The sequence below is a fragment of the Podarcis erhardii genome, assembly GCF_964252035.2.
Source record: "Podarcis erhardii genome assembly, chromosome: 12".
In the NCBI taxonomy this organism is placed as follows: domain Eukaryota; kingdom Metazoa; phylum Chordata; class Lepidosauria; order Squamata; family Lacertidae; genus Podarcis; species Podarcis erhardii.
The window spans coordinates 45043638-45059910 of NC_138513.1; positions in this window are offsets into that span (position 1 = coordinate 45043638).

The following is a 16273-nucleotide window of genomic DNA, read 5'->3' on the forward strand; positions in this document are numbered from 1 at the left end:
AGATCAGTGTTTCCCAACCTTGGGCCTCCAGCTGTTTTTGGACTACAACTCCCATCACATCTAGCTAGCAAGACTAGTGGTCAGGGATGATGGGAATTGTAGTTCAAAAACAGCTGGAGGCCCAAGGTTGGGAAACACTGACCTAGATGACCAGGAGAGAGACACAGGAGCCAATCTGATACCTGTTCAGACTGGCGATAGAGATACCAGTTTTACAATTCTGGTTCTAACTGGTCAGTTGATCCCAATCAGATCAGGAGGCTTAGGGACACTCTGCATAACTAGAAGGCATTACCATTTATGCATCATGAAGCAAGTTCACATCATCAATTTTAGCTAGTAAACGTTACCTCAAAGTGACTGGTAGCAACCATGTTATTTTTCCATGAAACACTAACAGTATACTTAATGTGGTTGTATCTCTCTGTGTGTATATATAAGTGTGTGAGAGACATTTAGAAGAATCCATAACCAGGGTGATTTATCGAGGGATTACATTTCCCTATAAAATTAATCCTGTAAACTTCTGGAATCAAACCTCATGCCTTAAGCTCTCCAAAATGTCCTCAGACATGAATAAACCTTAAACCGGGGAAGAGCTCCTCAGGAAAGATGAACTGAAATCCCTGTAATTATGCTATGATAATTTTTAGCTAGCTAATGTGATCACCCTTTTCAGATTGGTTATGGCAACTGTGAGATCCGTGCCTGAGAGATTCTGAGAGCTTTTCCCCTCCCCTAGAAACACACCATCTGGATGTTAGGATGACTTCATCAGGAAAATACATTCTACTTCAGTGGTATTTGGTTTTACACAGAATAGCCGGAAGGCAATACAATATTTTTTCCCCCTAATGCTCAGCTGTTTTAAGTTTGCTTTCCTTTTACTTACTCCAAAGCTGACCATTTTCTTCCATGCCAAATTCTAATGAAGCATTCCACAGAGCCTGTTGCTTCTGTCACTTCAGATTTTTCACTTGGTGCAGTCACCCGTTTAATTCATAATGGCATTAGATGAGAGTCAGGGGGAAATATGGCAAATGGGAAGGAGAGATTAAAATTAATAATGGGATGGATTCCAACCAAAGCATTTCATTCCGTTCCATATCTGAATTGTCAGCCACATCATTGTCATATTTAAGAACCCACTAATTCACGATGGACTGAAATCAGCCGAGAGCTAAGTCAATTATCCCTATTCTGCCAGATGAATACAGGCTCTCCTCTGATGCCAGCTCTGAAAATTATTGTTGGACTTAGACAGGGAAGATACAGGCCTTAACTCAACACAGCAGGCCCTGCTTGGGCAAGAACCAAGTACCCGTTTTCCATTAGGCTACATTCAACGTCACGCTTGCTTTGCCCACTCGGTAAGAAGAATAGAGTAGTTGCCAGTGTTCCCTTTCACTAAGTGTGATGGCCTGGGAATCCGATTCAGAGGCTGAACCGGAGGAATCCCAGCCTGCACAGGAGTCCCCGCCTCCAGGGCCGGCTGAACTGGGGCAGGGCCTTGATTCTGAAGCGCCTGCACCTGTGCCGGATCCTCAGGAGCGGGCACCAGGTGAATCCACTCTGGCTCCGGAGGTGGTTGAGGACTCAGTGCCTGCAGGTGAGTCTCCCCCTGGGTCCAGTAACCCTCCAGCCTCTCCTGAGCTGCAGAGGCTCAGGGCAGAGAGGCGGAGGGAACTGGTTTCTCCCAGGAGGAGTGCTTGCCTTAAGGCCAGGAGAGGCGGGTCTCCTGGGGGCCGGGACCGCCCCTGGCCTCAGAGAAGATAAAGGCCAGTCAGCCCGGTCCCAGGTTGCGGGAGCAACGTCGATGAAGAGCTGTTTCGGCCAGCATCCAGTCCTGTTCCTCCAGAGTTCCTGACCCCGCCCGGCTTCCCACTGTGGACCCCGCTTCGCCCGAGGAGGACTGTCTGCCAACCCTCGACTCAGGTCCTGGACCTCGCCCCACCGTAACCTCCCCCCTGGACCAGTACAGTAAGGAAGGGAAGGCACTTGCTTTGAAAAGGACAATCTACAAATTTATGTACAAGAGCCAATGCTTGTGGTATATTCAGATAATTTTAGACTCTGGGTTTAATGGCCTGTGAGGGGAGAGTGCTTGTCTTAATGGCCCTGAGAGGCACCCCCTGGACGATTAAGTCCAGTCAAAGGCAACTGTGGAGTTGCGGCACTCATCTTGCTTTCAGGCCAAGGGAGCCAGCGTTTGTCCACAGACTGGTCATGTGGCCAGCAGGACTAAACTGCTTCTGGTGCAATGGAACACTGTGATGGAAACCAGAGCGCACAGAAATACCGTTTACCTTCCCGCCGCAGTGGTACCTATTTATCTACTTGCACTGGCATGCTTTCAAACTGCTAGGTTGGCAGGAGCTGGGATCAAGCATCGAGAGCTCACCCCGTCGCGTGGATTTGAACAGCTGACCTCCTGATCGGCAAGCCCAAGAGGCTCAGTGGTTTAGACCACAGCACCACCCAAGTCCTTGGCTAGGCCCTGTGAGGAGGCTGTCTTTAGATGATAATATCTATCACTTCAATTTCTTCAAAATATGGCATGCCAACCCTGGTGAATTTGGGGGACCTTCGCGCATATTGTGCCAAGTGGGGTCCCTGGCCTTCTGCCCCAAATGCAGACCCTGAGTATACGCCTGAATGCCCTGGGTTGTCCTACAGAGCAGAGGGCCTGAGTGGTAAGCATAAAAAGTTGCCATACATATATGTCTATGTTTACTCAGACTGGAAATTGCTCTCTGGGATCTGGGAATCTTTGACATTGCCTCCTACTTGATCTGTTTAGTTGTGCCTCCCTTCTGCACAACAAAATGTGTGTTCTACCAATGAGAATACACTCCCTTCTTCAACTCAAATCCCACAAATGCAGATTTACTGTATTTTTCTGTGTATAAGATACCCCCATGTATCTTATGACGCCCCCTCCTTTTGGGGACCCCATATTTAGAAAATGGGCATATGCACTATCCCCCAGATTTTTAACCTTATTTTAAAGCAAAAAAAAAACCTAGTCTTATACACGGAAAAGTACGGTGATTGTTTTCATGCTACCTGACAGAGCTAACCAATTGCCATGGATACAAGAATCCCAATCTCTCTGCAAAGCTTCAGAGACTGGGTTTTATTACAGATCAGAGGCCCTCCCAGTTACATCACAATTTGCAGGTGTCCATGTTTCAGTGACTAGGGTAGCAGTCTTCTCCCATCCCCTCAAAGATTTGATTTACTCACAGTAATCTGCTTTCACTGCTTATTGAAAACTTATGTATAGTGGTACCTCGGGTTAGGAATGTAATTCGTTCTGGAGGTCCGTTCTTAACCTGAAACTGTTCTTAACCTGAAGCACTTTAGCTAATGGGGCCTCCTGCTGCCACCACGCCGCTGCTTCGCGATTTCTGTTCTCATCCTGAAGCCAAGTTCTTAACCCGAGGTACTATTTCTGGGTTAGCGGAGTCTGTAACCTGAAGCGTCTGTAACCTGAAGCGTCTGTAACCCGAGGTACCACTGTATTTACTTGGGTCTTCAGGACCCATGAATAGGTCTTTACTAAGTGGTGGATACTGTTGTATTTATGGCTGTGAACCACCTTAATGTTCCCAGATCATTGGCTTTCATATATATTTTCATATATATTCTCATATATATTGCTTTCATTAAATAAGAAATAAATTATTGGCAGCTTTCAGATATGCTTGCGTCAAGCCAAATTCATTTCCTCGCAAAAGCCTTTTGGACATTTCCAAATTCTTAGGAACTGAATTGCTATTGGTAGATCAACAAGATTTTAAGTGTTGCCATTCTACTTCAAGGAGTACTCAGTGTGACTCAGAAGCACCAGAAGCAAAACACGTGCTCTCTTGAAATCTAATGGGAAATCTCTTGAGCTGAAAGAGAAAAATAATATTTTCTGTTGCAGATACAGAAATGTGCAGGCAAGGTGCTCCTTTATTTTCTAAAGGGGGGGATACAGAAGAGTGGCTAGAGAAGTATTCTAATATATACAATGTTATGTTATGTTTTGCCACACACACACACAGAGGACCCTATTTCAGTTCTCTGGATCAGTACAAAGCAAGTTAAATTTTTTTTAATTTATTTTTTTTGTATATCCAGTCTGAACTGATGCATGCGCTGCCTGGGGACCACACTGAACAGACTTCTTAGCAATCATCTGCTAACCAATCCTTAAAAATAATTAAAAAAAAATGGGCACAGTCTATCAAACATATATCTTCTGCCTATGTGGAACCAGTGGGCATTGCATGAGGGCTTCCTTATTGAATTCTCCCAATCTCAGCCCTTCCTGATTTCCTTTATTACATCAAATAAGAAACAGAGTGTTACACACTCCAGGTGTTTTTGTTACATGTTAGTAATTTATTTTTCTGACAAGTAATAGAATACCTTGCCCTCCCTCTTGGAACTCTGAGTCTTTATCGCTCCTTCCTTCACATCCTGCCGCTAAACTTTTGTTGTGTTCTTAGGATTTCATCACAACAAAAATTCTGATGAGATCAGCAGAATATCTATCAAAAGGGTATCATGAGTTGCATCAAACCCCTTTGTTTATCCCCCATAAAATACTCCCATCGGAAAGCAAGATGCTCCCTCAATTTCCAAACAAACAAAAATCTTAGGAAATTTGCTCATTATATTGTAAACCGCCCTGTGATCCTTGGATGAAAAAACGTATAGAAATAATAACAACAACAACAACAACAACAACAACAACACCAAACCCAAGGATGGAGCCAAAAGGTTTACCAACCAAGCCTGGAAGTAGATTAGCAATGAATGGGACTTGTAGACAGCCTATGCGCTATCCAGGCTAGATGATCATTTTACTGCCTATGGTTCACTTTCAAATCATACCTGCCTGAAGAGAGGAAATAATAAGCTCAGTCTACCATTTTTATCAGGTTCCAGAGCTATGAAATGCACTAGTCAGGACAGCCTCTGTTCCTGAACAAACAAAAAGGCCGTTTTGACCATTCCAACTGTTCAGAAATGCAAAACTTAATTCTAATCAAGGGAGTACCATATTTTTCAATGTATAAGACTAGGTGGGGGGTTTTTTACCAAAAAAATAGGTTTGAAATTGGGGCTTGTCTTATACATGGGTAGTGCTGGGGGGGGGCAATTTGGTGTGAATCAGCAATGTCCATTTTCATGGAGGTAAAATGTGTGTGTGTACCATTGGTATGCACAGAAGCACCTCCATTGCCCTGGCCTGAACAGGGCAGAGGGAGGCACCAGCAGCAGTGAGCAACTGTAGTCCCGTTCATTTATGCTTATTCAGTCAAACATTGACAGAGAATAAATATATCGAGAAATGGGAAAACATCAAGGGTGATGAACTTAGAAATCCATATCCAGTATTTTCTCCCCCTGCTCAGACTTCATGAGTTGTATCAATAATTCGAAAACTTTATTTATTTCCTTCCCTAAAACCCTCCTGCTCATAATCAATGCATAGCCACAGCGGCAGCCAAGAAACTAAAATGTTATCATATTTGTGTGACTTGCTACGAAGCGAGCCAGCCACCAAGCAGCCACTCAGTGGTTGCCCAAGCTCCTGGTGCTCCTTCGTTGCCAAGCCAACTCATTCGTCTCCCTGAATGTTCTCAAATGATGAGAGCTAAGCGGCTGTTGTTTATTTTTTTAAAAAAAGGAGGTTAGACATCTGTCCAGACAGAAAAATAAAAGGGGAAAACTCCCACCACTGCCTGACATGCCCACCCCTTCATTTAGGAATTTAGGTCACCGTGTTCACATGAACTTAATAGGCACTGAGGGAAGGGAAATTAGAAGTCTTCTCATGAAGCCAAGAAGCGCATACAGCTGAAGTTTCATTTCAGAGGAGCAATATTCTGCTTTTCAGGGACCAATATATATCTGTTTCTCCTTGAAATGGGGGAGAGCTAGTACCACCGTGCTCTTAGAGGTATTTTTTAATCAAGCGGTATCTAGATCTTGCTAAAGAAAGAAATAAAAATATCAGAGGCATCTGGCTAGCCACAGCTAGGGAGAGGTCATTGTGTCTTTGTGTGTTTTATGCTGCAATCCTCTACACACTTTCCTAGGAGGAAGACCCACTGGTTGAAGAAGAAGAAGAAGAGGAGGAGGAGGAGTTTGGATTTGATATCCAGCTTTATCACTACCCGAAGGAGTCTCAAAGCGGCTAACATTCTCCTTTCCCTTCCTCCCCCACAACAAACACTCTGTGAGGTGAGTGGGGCTGAGAGACTTCAGAGAAGTGTGACTAGCACAAGGTCACCCAGTAGCTGCATGTGGAGGAGCGGGGAAGCGAACCCGGTTCACCAGATTACGAGTCTACTGCTCTTAACCACTACACCACACTGGCTCTCAGTGGTACTTTGGGAACTGTATTTGGGGGAAGAGTGTTGAACATTACATTCTGAAGTGGAAGACAGATGGTCCTCTGGATGTTGCTTCATCTCTCATCATCCCTGCCCATTGGCCGTACTAGCTGGGGCTGACAGGAGCTGGAATCCAACAGCATCTCACTGGTTTCCCATCCCTGGGCCTTCAGCAAACTGAACCTCCGAGGGCTTCTCAACTGGGGCAATGATGGCAGTCAGCTACGACTGCTACTGCCGGGTTGCCAAGCCAGAGATTGATGCTCAGCCTTTGTTTAGGAAACGTATAAACTGCTTGCTCAAAAAAAAAAAATTATCCAGTTGGTGTTCAAGCAAACTCATTTATAAGCAAAAGGTGACTACAATGCACACGCCAATAAACATAAACGCATAAAACAATAATTGAAAACAAAGATAAAATGAATAAAATGTTTAAAACAAATGCAACAAAATCATTTTGCAGTAACAGAAAGGTTTTCAGCAAGCATCCGAAACAGTATAGTGTTCCAGAGCTCAGGTGCCACCACAGTAAAGGAATGGCCCCTCGCAAATGTAGAACAAACACTGTATGGCACTCAAGAAATGAGATGAGGCAGCAATGGCTTATTCTGAGCCTCTTCTGGCCCTCATGCACTTTCCTGCAATCTGTCCTCCTCCAGCACCTACTACAGGAATGTTACCGCAAACATGACGAGGAGACAGGGACCAGGGACCAGGGACCAGGTTGAAAATTGGCTATACAGTCATACCTCTTGTTACGTTTGCTTCATGATACGTTTTTTCAGGTTGAATCCCGCAGTGATCTGGAAATACCGGAAAGGGTTACTTCCGTGTTTCACCACTTGTGCATGCACAGACGCGCAAAATGATGTCACGCGTATGCGCAGAAGCGGCGAATCACGACCCGCAGACAAGGGTTGCATTCCTTTCAGGTTGCAAACGGGGCTCCGGAACGGATCCCATTCGCAACCAGAGGTACCACTGTAGTTTAAAATGATTTCAAATTGTAGTGTGAACATGACATTCCATTTTCTGCATTGTAAAATGAAGAACAAGAAAGATGGCGGGATTCATCACCCTTCACTAGGATGCAAGATTAGGAGAGCTGAGTCTTTACTGTAACATTTGTTTATACACACACACACATATATAGGGATGGGAATGAGACAAACAAGGAAGGGGGCTGAGAGTTGATTCAGTTTGTATTTAAATGTGAACCTACCTAATTTTCACTTTTTCAAACAATCAGCAAACCGAAATGCAGCCAAAAAACAGAAATTTTTACTTCTTCGAATTTTGCAATGCAGCTTGCTAGCCACGTAATTCCCCTCCCCCCATGCATATTAGCAAACATTGCTTTGGGGAAATAGGTATATTAGGCAAAATTGCACGCAAAAGTGTGTACAGTCGTACCTTGGATCCCGAACGCCTTGCAAGTTGAACGTTTTAGCTCCCAAACTCTGCAAACCTAGAAGTGAGTGTTCCAGTTTGCAAATGTTATTTGAAACCCAAATGTCCGACGTGGGTTCCGTGAGTTCCAATTGGCTGCAGGAACTTCCAGCAGCCAATCGGAAGCCACACCTTGATTTCCGAACGTTTTGGAAGTCAAACAGACTTCCAGAATGGATTCTGTTCGACTTCTGAAGTATGACTGTATTGGAAGAAAGTCACACTAAAATACTGATGGATTTTTTGAGGCCCTTCACAGATTCACCAATCCCCAAGAAGAACCTTACTAATTTCAACATGGATGCTATTGGAATAGGGCTCCTCGCCTGCACCTGACTGCACCATAACTCAAGAGATTTCGCTTCCTGCTCTATATCTCTGTTATCGTCATCAGAATTTTGCAGAATTTTGCAACGTGAACCAGCTGTGCAAGAGTCCCTGACAGCAAGACTGGAACTGTTGCAGCTTCTTGCTATACTTCTCTAGTGCAAAGGTGTCCAAAATATGTCCATTTCTCCCTATAGCTTCAACATCTATTTAAAGAAAACCAAATGAGGCTGGTCCACGATAAGAAAACTGCAGAGAAATCTCTGCCTAAAAATCAATTTTCTTTCCGGCACCTTTTGTGCAACCTTCTATTGCACTTCAGCAACTTTCTGGGGTGATGGTGGAATGGGGAGGGAACAAAATTGTGGCTTTATCTTGACACGTGAAGCTGCTGTGATTTACTAAACCTCTGTTACTGTAACCATTTATGGCCAAATATTCTGCAGACTGCTTACTTCCCGCAACATCCTCATCTGTCTCCACCACTCTCTTCAGCCCATAGTGAGAGAAAGAGATGCAAAGAGAGCCCTAGATAAGCACCACTTTGAGAGACCCCTGCAACGTTTGGCACAATATCAAGCATTAGCAGGCACTTGTACAATCCAACAATCGCTTTTATATAATGGCCTTGGAATATTGTACTGGAGATGTGAATAAAAAGAAACCGTAGAATGGAGAACACTAAAAGGTTCAAGGCAGAAACAAAATACATTTTCTCGCACAACCTGGGCAATCAGCCCTATATTGTCTGAAAAAGCCTCTTCTAGATTTATTTTTGTGTGGGTGTCTCAAAACACCTTACACAGAAGAAGCAATTTTTACGGGAAAGGGAGAAAAAGGAGGATACAGACAGATTAGTTATGAGCCACCTTCCCAGATTCATCCGTCAAACAGCACTAAAAGAACCAATCCAATATGTGGATGGTGTTTCGTAAGCCACCTTGAGGACTTTTTCAGTGAAAAGGCATTTTTTAAAACTGAAATAAATAAATATCAGCCAATTTGATTTTTAAAAAAATTCAATTCTGACTATTATATTTGCACTCAGCCCTCGGGAAAGCAAGGCAGCCTGCCAACACCACCAAGGCAAAGACAGACCGAACTCTCCGCCTCCACTTAACCCCCAAAGTCTTCCATGCTGAGATGGGATAGCCATTTTTCATTACACACACACACACACACACACACACACACACACACACGAAGTGTTAAAATGATCTGAAGGGAACTGATAAAAAGATATTCAAAGCCAAAGGGCGAAAAATAAGCATGTAAAACTGCACATGCACACTGCTCTATTAAAATGAAATTAAGAAAAACCTCAGGGTCGTTATTTTCTCATAGTGATGGAGAGCTGCATGGGAAAAGAAAATCAACAATTATTTTTAATGGCACAGCTAATTCCAATTTATACTCAGGGCAAAATCAACAGGAATAGGGCACATTTTGCAGCCTGAAAGGAACTTCTCTTTCTGGACAAACTTCCAATGGGGAAAAGGCCAGAGATAAAATTTGGTGGAGCAAGGAGAGCCATTTATTATTTTAATTTTTTTGCACAGCGTCTTTGAACAAATATGGTCCTCTCTTCCCCCAGGCAAGCAACAACCACTGTGAGTGGCAGACTTTGGTTCCTCAAAATTCAGCGGCGCCCTGGGGCATGCTAAAATTTGGTGCGCACACATACACACCTGCCTCTCACGCTCCATTCTACAGCACTGTTGTGGCGCTCCTTGCAACACAGTCCCCGGTGCAGCCAAACAGGTTGTGCTACCCTAAAAGCACATCTGGCACTGTCAGAGTGGAAGAGCACATTTCAGCCAAGGCCAGATTTAGGGTTGATGAGGCCCTAAACTACTGAAGGTAATGGGGCCCTTTATACGTCCAGCTGTCCTTTGTCAACAACAAATTGTAACTTTTTTGTGTGGAATATATGATATACGGTAATTTATGGAACTAATAGGTATCTAAAGCCATTTGCACATAACAAAATATGTATTTTATCAAAGTAATTGTTACAACCAGTCCATGCTGAATGTAGGCACCCTTTACAGTGGTATCTCGGGTTACATACACTTCAGGTTACAGACTCCACTAACCCAGAAATAGTACCTCAGGTTAAGAACTTTGCTTCAGGATGAGAACAGAAATTGTGCTCCGGCGGCGCGGCTGCAGCAGGAGGCCCCATCAGCTAAAGTGGTGCTTCAGGTTAAGAACAGTTTCAGGTTAAGAACGGACCTCCAGAACGAATTATGTACTTAACCCGAGGTACCACTATATATAGAAATGAGCAAACCAGTAATATTTTAGGGAGCAGGCTAGCAAGCGGGGCCCATTACTTACATCATAGGAGCTGTCAGGGGCTCAGGAGCTGAGGCACAGGGAAGATGGGAGATGGAGAGCGAGGGGGAGGAATCCGAAGGGAGCGTAGGAGGGGACAGTGGTCCGAGGGATTCCATGAGCCTCTCCAGCGAATCGGAAGATTCACAGAAGGGAGCGCCAGTGGCCAGGGGCAGGGGGGTCCCAAGGGGAACACCCCAGGAGCAAGGGGGCAGCAGGGACTCCCAGAGCAGTAGTTGGAAATCAGGACCAGCTTCCCCACCAGAGCAGAGTGGGGGGGAAGAGTCCCAGGCATCGGGGCCAGTGCTTTCCCCACCAGGGAGAGGAGACGAGGCAGAGCCTACCACGCCTCCCTCGGAGAGTCGGACAACGGAAGGGAGGTCAGATCCGGCCAGTGTCACGGAAGAGGGAAGCAGTGATAGAAGTAGTGTAACGGTTAGGAGAAAGGTCACTGGGTTGGCGTGAGAAGCAAGTTCAAATGTACAGGAGCGCGGGACAGCAGAGAGTGAGGATTGGGAACCGGGTCCTAAAGCACGCCGGAGGCAGGGGGAGGAGCTAAGCGACTCAGCGTCGGAAGAGTCCAGAAAGGGCAATGCCCCAGAGGGCAGGAGGACCCAGAGGAGAAGAGAGCAGCGCAGGAGGTGGAGCAGGGCTAGGATCTTAAACTGGTGTGGAAGGGGCGGAGACTCAGACGGGACTTCGCCGATCTAGAGTCTAGACGTAGGGCTGCACGCTCTGGCTTTGAAATGGAAATTAAACTTCAATAAAGACTTTTGTACATAACATCAGCCTGGCGTTGGTCCTCTGTGAGCTGGGACCTAGAGGCAGCTCTGACAGGAGCCTACAGAACACCAGTGGCGTAGCGTGGGTTGTCAGCACCTGGGGCAAGGCAAGTAATTTGCGCCCCCTAACCCATGGATTTGCGCCCCCTAACCCGTGGATTTGCCCTAACCCCAGATGTTGCGCCCGGTGCGGCCGGCCCCCCCTGCACCCCCCACGCTACGCCACTGCAGAACACAAAACACTGTTGCTATATGTAGGTTTTCTTTTATTTGTTTTTATCTTATATTTTGGAAATGTACATCCTTTTTAAAAAAAATTTGGGGGGGGCCCTCAAGAGAGTGGGGCCTTAAGCTATATCTTGTTTAGCTTATACGTAAATCCGGCACTGATTCCAGCCATGCAAAAACACTTGGGGTGTGAAACAAGGGCAGGGAGGAGTGTGGCCTGGTGTCACTATACTGAGACTAGGACAGTATATCTTGTGACCCATCACTCAGCTGATCACAGCCCACCTGAAGCTCTGTAAAACCCTGGCTACAGATGTAAAGAATATGGGAGAGATGGATCAAATTTACGGAATGGAGGTTTACTTTCAGCTTGGTAGGCTACAGCCTACAGTTTGGTAGGCTACAGACTTGCAGCCTGATTCTACCTGTGTTTATTGGGAAACAAGTGCCACTCATTCCCAAATAAATGTGCAAAGGACTGCAGCCTCAATGGGGATTGCATTCCACTCAAATCAGTGTTATCTACTTTCGAGTATACAAGAACAAAATCAGGCTGTGCTACTAATATTGTAGTGAAATACAATATTTTGCAGTTGTTCAGTGAAGGAGCTCAGAAGACAGTTTGGAATCTATTTTACTGGGCAACCCAGTTAGATGGGAGGATACACATAATAAAATTATTATTATTGTTGTTGTTGTTGTTGTTGTTGTTGTTGTTGTTATAGCTGAAATACACAAACCCATCTCAAGCCTTATTCATTGGACAGCATTTCCTTCTATACTATGCTAACTATTCTGCAGGGACATTTAGAACCAGGAGCTTTCTAAGGGCCAAATGGCAGTGCTTTTTTCTGGGGGGACGCAGGGGTAGGCATACCCCTAAACATTTTGTGAATCTAAGTTTGGCCTCTTTCAGGGGCAGTAATTCAATATGAGTAGGAAAATGAGAGTACCTCTAAACAATTTTTTAAGGGAAAAAAGCACTGCCAAATGGGATATGGGATCCAAAGATCAATGACCTGAGTGCCGCTTTTTAAAAAGCATAAGACTGAGATTGAGGCTGCCCCATGGAGAACATCTCCTTCCCCACCCCCAAACACATATATGGTGACATTCAGTTAAGTTTTACCCAGACTAAATTAAGTCCATTGATTTTTTTTCTTCTTGCAGCACAAGGAGAAACATTTAGATGCCATAAGGATACATCTGTGTTTTCCCTGGAAGGAAAATAGTGTGTCTTTTGGTGGTGGGTGTTATGTACTGAAGTTCTCACCCTGGGCCAGCAGGGGGATACTGTAGATAGTTATGCAAATAAGGCATCGAAAGTGACGTTCAGTGATTGGATAGTTTCAGAAAATTGTTACAGTTACGTTATACTGGAGCTCTATATAAGCAGGCGGACTGAACCCTTCAGTTCAGTTCTGTTCTGGCCTGTGAATAAACAAGAGCTGTTTGAAGAATTGCTGTGTCGTCTGATATGTTCACCCACAACTTAACAGTGGGGGTGCCACCACCACAGTTTTGATTCAATTTGAACCTGCCCTCAGCTACATTTAGCATTTCCAGACAAAAACAGAGATCTAATCCTGGATCTCTCTCACATGCACACACTCCTCAGTTGCAATCCCAGATCAAAGGGGGCAGGTTTTTGGAGGCTGCTGAATGCCATTTTGAATGAAGGCGGTAGTCTAAACCTTTCAAAAACGTTCTGATTTTAACCACAGATTTTGAAACTGGTCTTTTAGTTTCTCAGAATTCCTGAGCCACACCAGGCAGGAGGCTGCTAGTACCTTACAAAGGGGGCTAGGGATCCCCAATAAAGATTTCTCAGCAATCACTCAAACCTACATTTTCCAGTTTTCTTTCTGGGAGTCCACACCACAAATTGCAAGCTGGTTCACACATGAAACCCAGCCAAAATATGGCTTTCGCATGAAGGTTCCTAGAGTGGAGATCATAGCCGCTGTGCTCTTCTTCCTGAACCCCCTCTGGCTGCACTGTGTTTAGGTGAGTGTGTCAACAGAGCTCAGGCTCATAGTCTGTCTCCTCTCGAAAAACCACAAGCTGGGAATCCCAGAATACACATTGGTTACAGCTTGTGGTTTGCCTGGAGTGAGACAAACCATGAGTCCTGGTTGAGGTGACATGCTGTGCAAAACCATGGCCTCACTCAGAGCAGCACAGAAGGAGAACCAAGAGAAGAGCTCTGGAGCTGCTGTCTCTTTACCATAGCTGTCAACTTTTCCCTTTTCTTGCGAGGAATCCTATTCGGAATAAGAGAATTTCCCTTGAAAAAAGGGAAACGTTGACAGCTATACTCTTTACTGGGTGATGGAATGCTTGCACATTCCTATTAAGGCATAGATTGCTTTAGTATTGCATGCAGCCGACTCAAAGAGATACAAATATATCCAAACAATATCTCTATTACACTGACGCAAGTTCACAAATCAATGCCAAATAACAATGAACACTATAAACCCACAAGAATTCAGGATCACTGGTTAAAAGTCCATTTCAGCTATGAGTCTTTCTCGAGTTATTGATGGTTTATTCCCCTTGGGGAAAAGTTGTCAGATTCCAGCTTCAACAAAGACAGCTATATGATAGGTGCAAATCTTCAGACATGGTGTGCCTTCTTTATAGACAATTTGCTTCTGGTGGCCAGCTGTGCTTCTGTTTGGATATGTTTGAGTCTCCTTATTTGTGGTGTAGATTGTTGTTGTGAGACTCTCATTGCCAGTATCTTTTCTTTGGGGGGGGTCATCACAACTGAACAGGTTTCAAACTGTTTTTGCTTGGTATTGGAGTCGGTGTGCGCTTGCACACAATTGCTTTCAGTTCTGTAACGCACATTTGCAGTAATTCCTGTGCATGTGCTATCGCTCATCACAGACCCTGCCTATTCCCCTGAAAGCTACCGTATTTTTCGCTCTATAAGATGCACCAGACCACAAGACGCACCTAGTTTTTGGAGCAGGAAAACAAGGAAAAAAATATTCTGAATCTCAGAAGCCAGAACAGCAAGAGGGATCGCTGCGCAGTGAAAGCAGCAATTCCTCTTGCTGTTCTGGCTTCTGTGATAGCTGTGCAGCCTGCATTCGCTCCATAAGATGCACACACATTTCCCCTTACTTTTTAGGAGGGAAAAAGTGTGTCTTATAGAGCAAAATATACAGTACATCTTGTGAATAACCCACTTGACTTAGTCCCTCTCCCTACATGTGCACCGTTTGAAGAGGCAAACGGAAACGGAAGATGACCAGCTCATCCGATTCCACCGAATTCTAGAACTACAGCTGCAAGTCCCTGCCGGGAACCAGAGAGTGGGGGAAGCTTAAGAAGAACTCTCCTAGCAACAGCCTCAACAACAGAACTGCAAAACAAAAGAGATGGAATCTGCAAGATGTAAAAAAGAAAAAAGAAAAAACCTCGCAGGCTGGGAGAACAATTCCATCTCGTTGCCAAAAGGCCTTTGGTGACATCGTCTCCTGTGCCACTAAACAGGACCACCTAATGGGTACTTCAGAATTCATCAGACGGGTAGGAGAGCAAAGGAAGAGAAGCAGAATACTTTATCACTGACCAAAGAAGAAATAATCGCACTACAGGAGCAGGCTGCCCTCTCTCCCATTTTCTTACAATTTCCTCTTATTTGTCTATTCATTTATATTTCAGTTGTATGGTCTTTCATGTTATGAAAGTACAGCTGAAGACGAACTATGCAGGGACTTCAAGCAAGCGGTCCACAGAAACCCAGTGAAGCGAGCTCAGTGTCACGCCAGCAGGAATGTATTCTGCAGATGTACTTATAAGCATCTACCCAGGTTACTGCAATGCCTTCAGTAATAATATTTTTTTAAAGCTGATTAGGACAATGGAAATTATTTTCCCTTCAGTCCACACTGATTAGTCCCATCAGCGTCAATGGTAGTTCCACATGCGTATGAAAGGAGAGGAGACCCCATTATAGGATCTACTTCCTTGACTGTTATGGAATAAACACAGCGAACCGACACTCCCATGGGGATGTAAAAGATCTCAGATTACCGAACCATCCAAAGCATATGGCTTGCTAGGAAAGACAATCAAGCAGTTTAGGCAGCAAAAAAACCCAACACTCAGAACCATACTTTGAAAAATAAAATGCTTGCTTGCCACTGTTTCCACCACCCTTGAAAAAAGGCCATTATTTCCTAATAAATTGCATTTCTACAGCGCCTTCAATGAGGGCATTCTAATGGAACTTGCAGCCATGAACCAAGTCTCAGAGTGCATTGTAAGCTTGGACTTAATGGTTGTCAAATGCTTGCTCTTGAGAGAGTTTCTTTCAGCCTAAACATGGGAAAGGCTTAAATGAAGAGGCATTGTTTTTAGTTAATATAGATGAAGAAACCATGATGTTCAAAACGCACTGACTAATCAAATTGGCCAGGCAGACATTTAAGTAGCCTGGAATTTGAGGCTATGGGGAAAATGCTAACTAAGAGTACAATCCCAGCCCTACTCGGAAGTAAGTCTGGTTGAAGTCAGTGGGGCTTACTCCCAGGCAAGTGAGGTTAAGACTGCAGCCTAAAGCAGAAAGCAACACCAAGAACGATGCTGGGAAGATTCCAAAGGCGAGGGCAGAAGGAGCAGGAAAAGTAAGAGAGGAGGTTCCAGAAAGCACAGCTTCTCCTGCAAACATTGGGGGGGGGGGGTTGCTCTTCCATGATCATATAACTATCATATATCAGTCAAGTATTGATGGACATT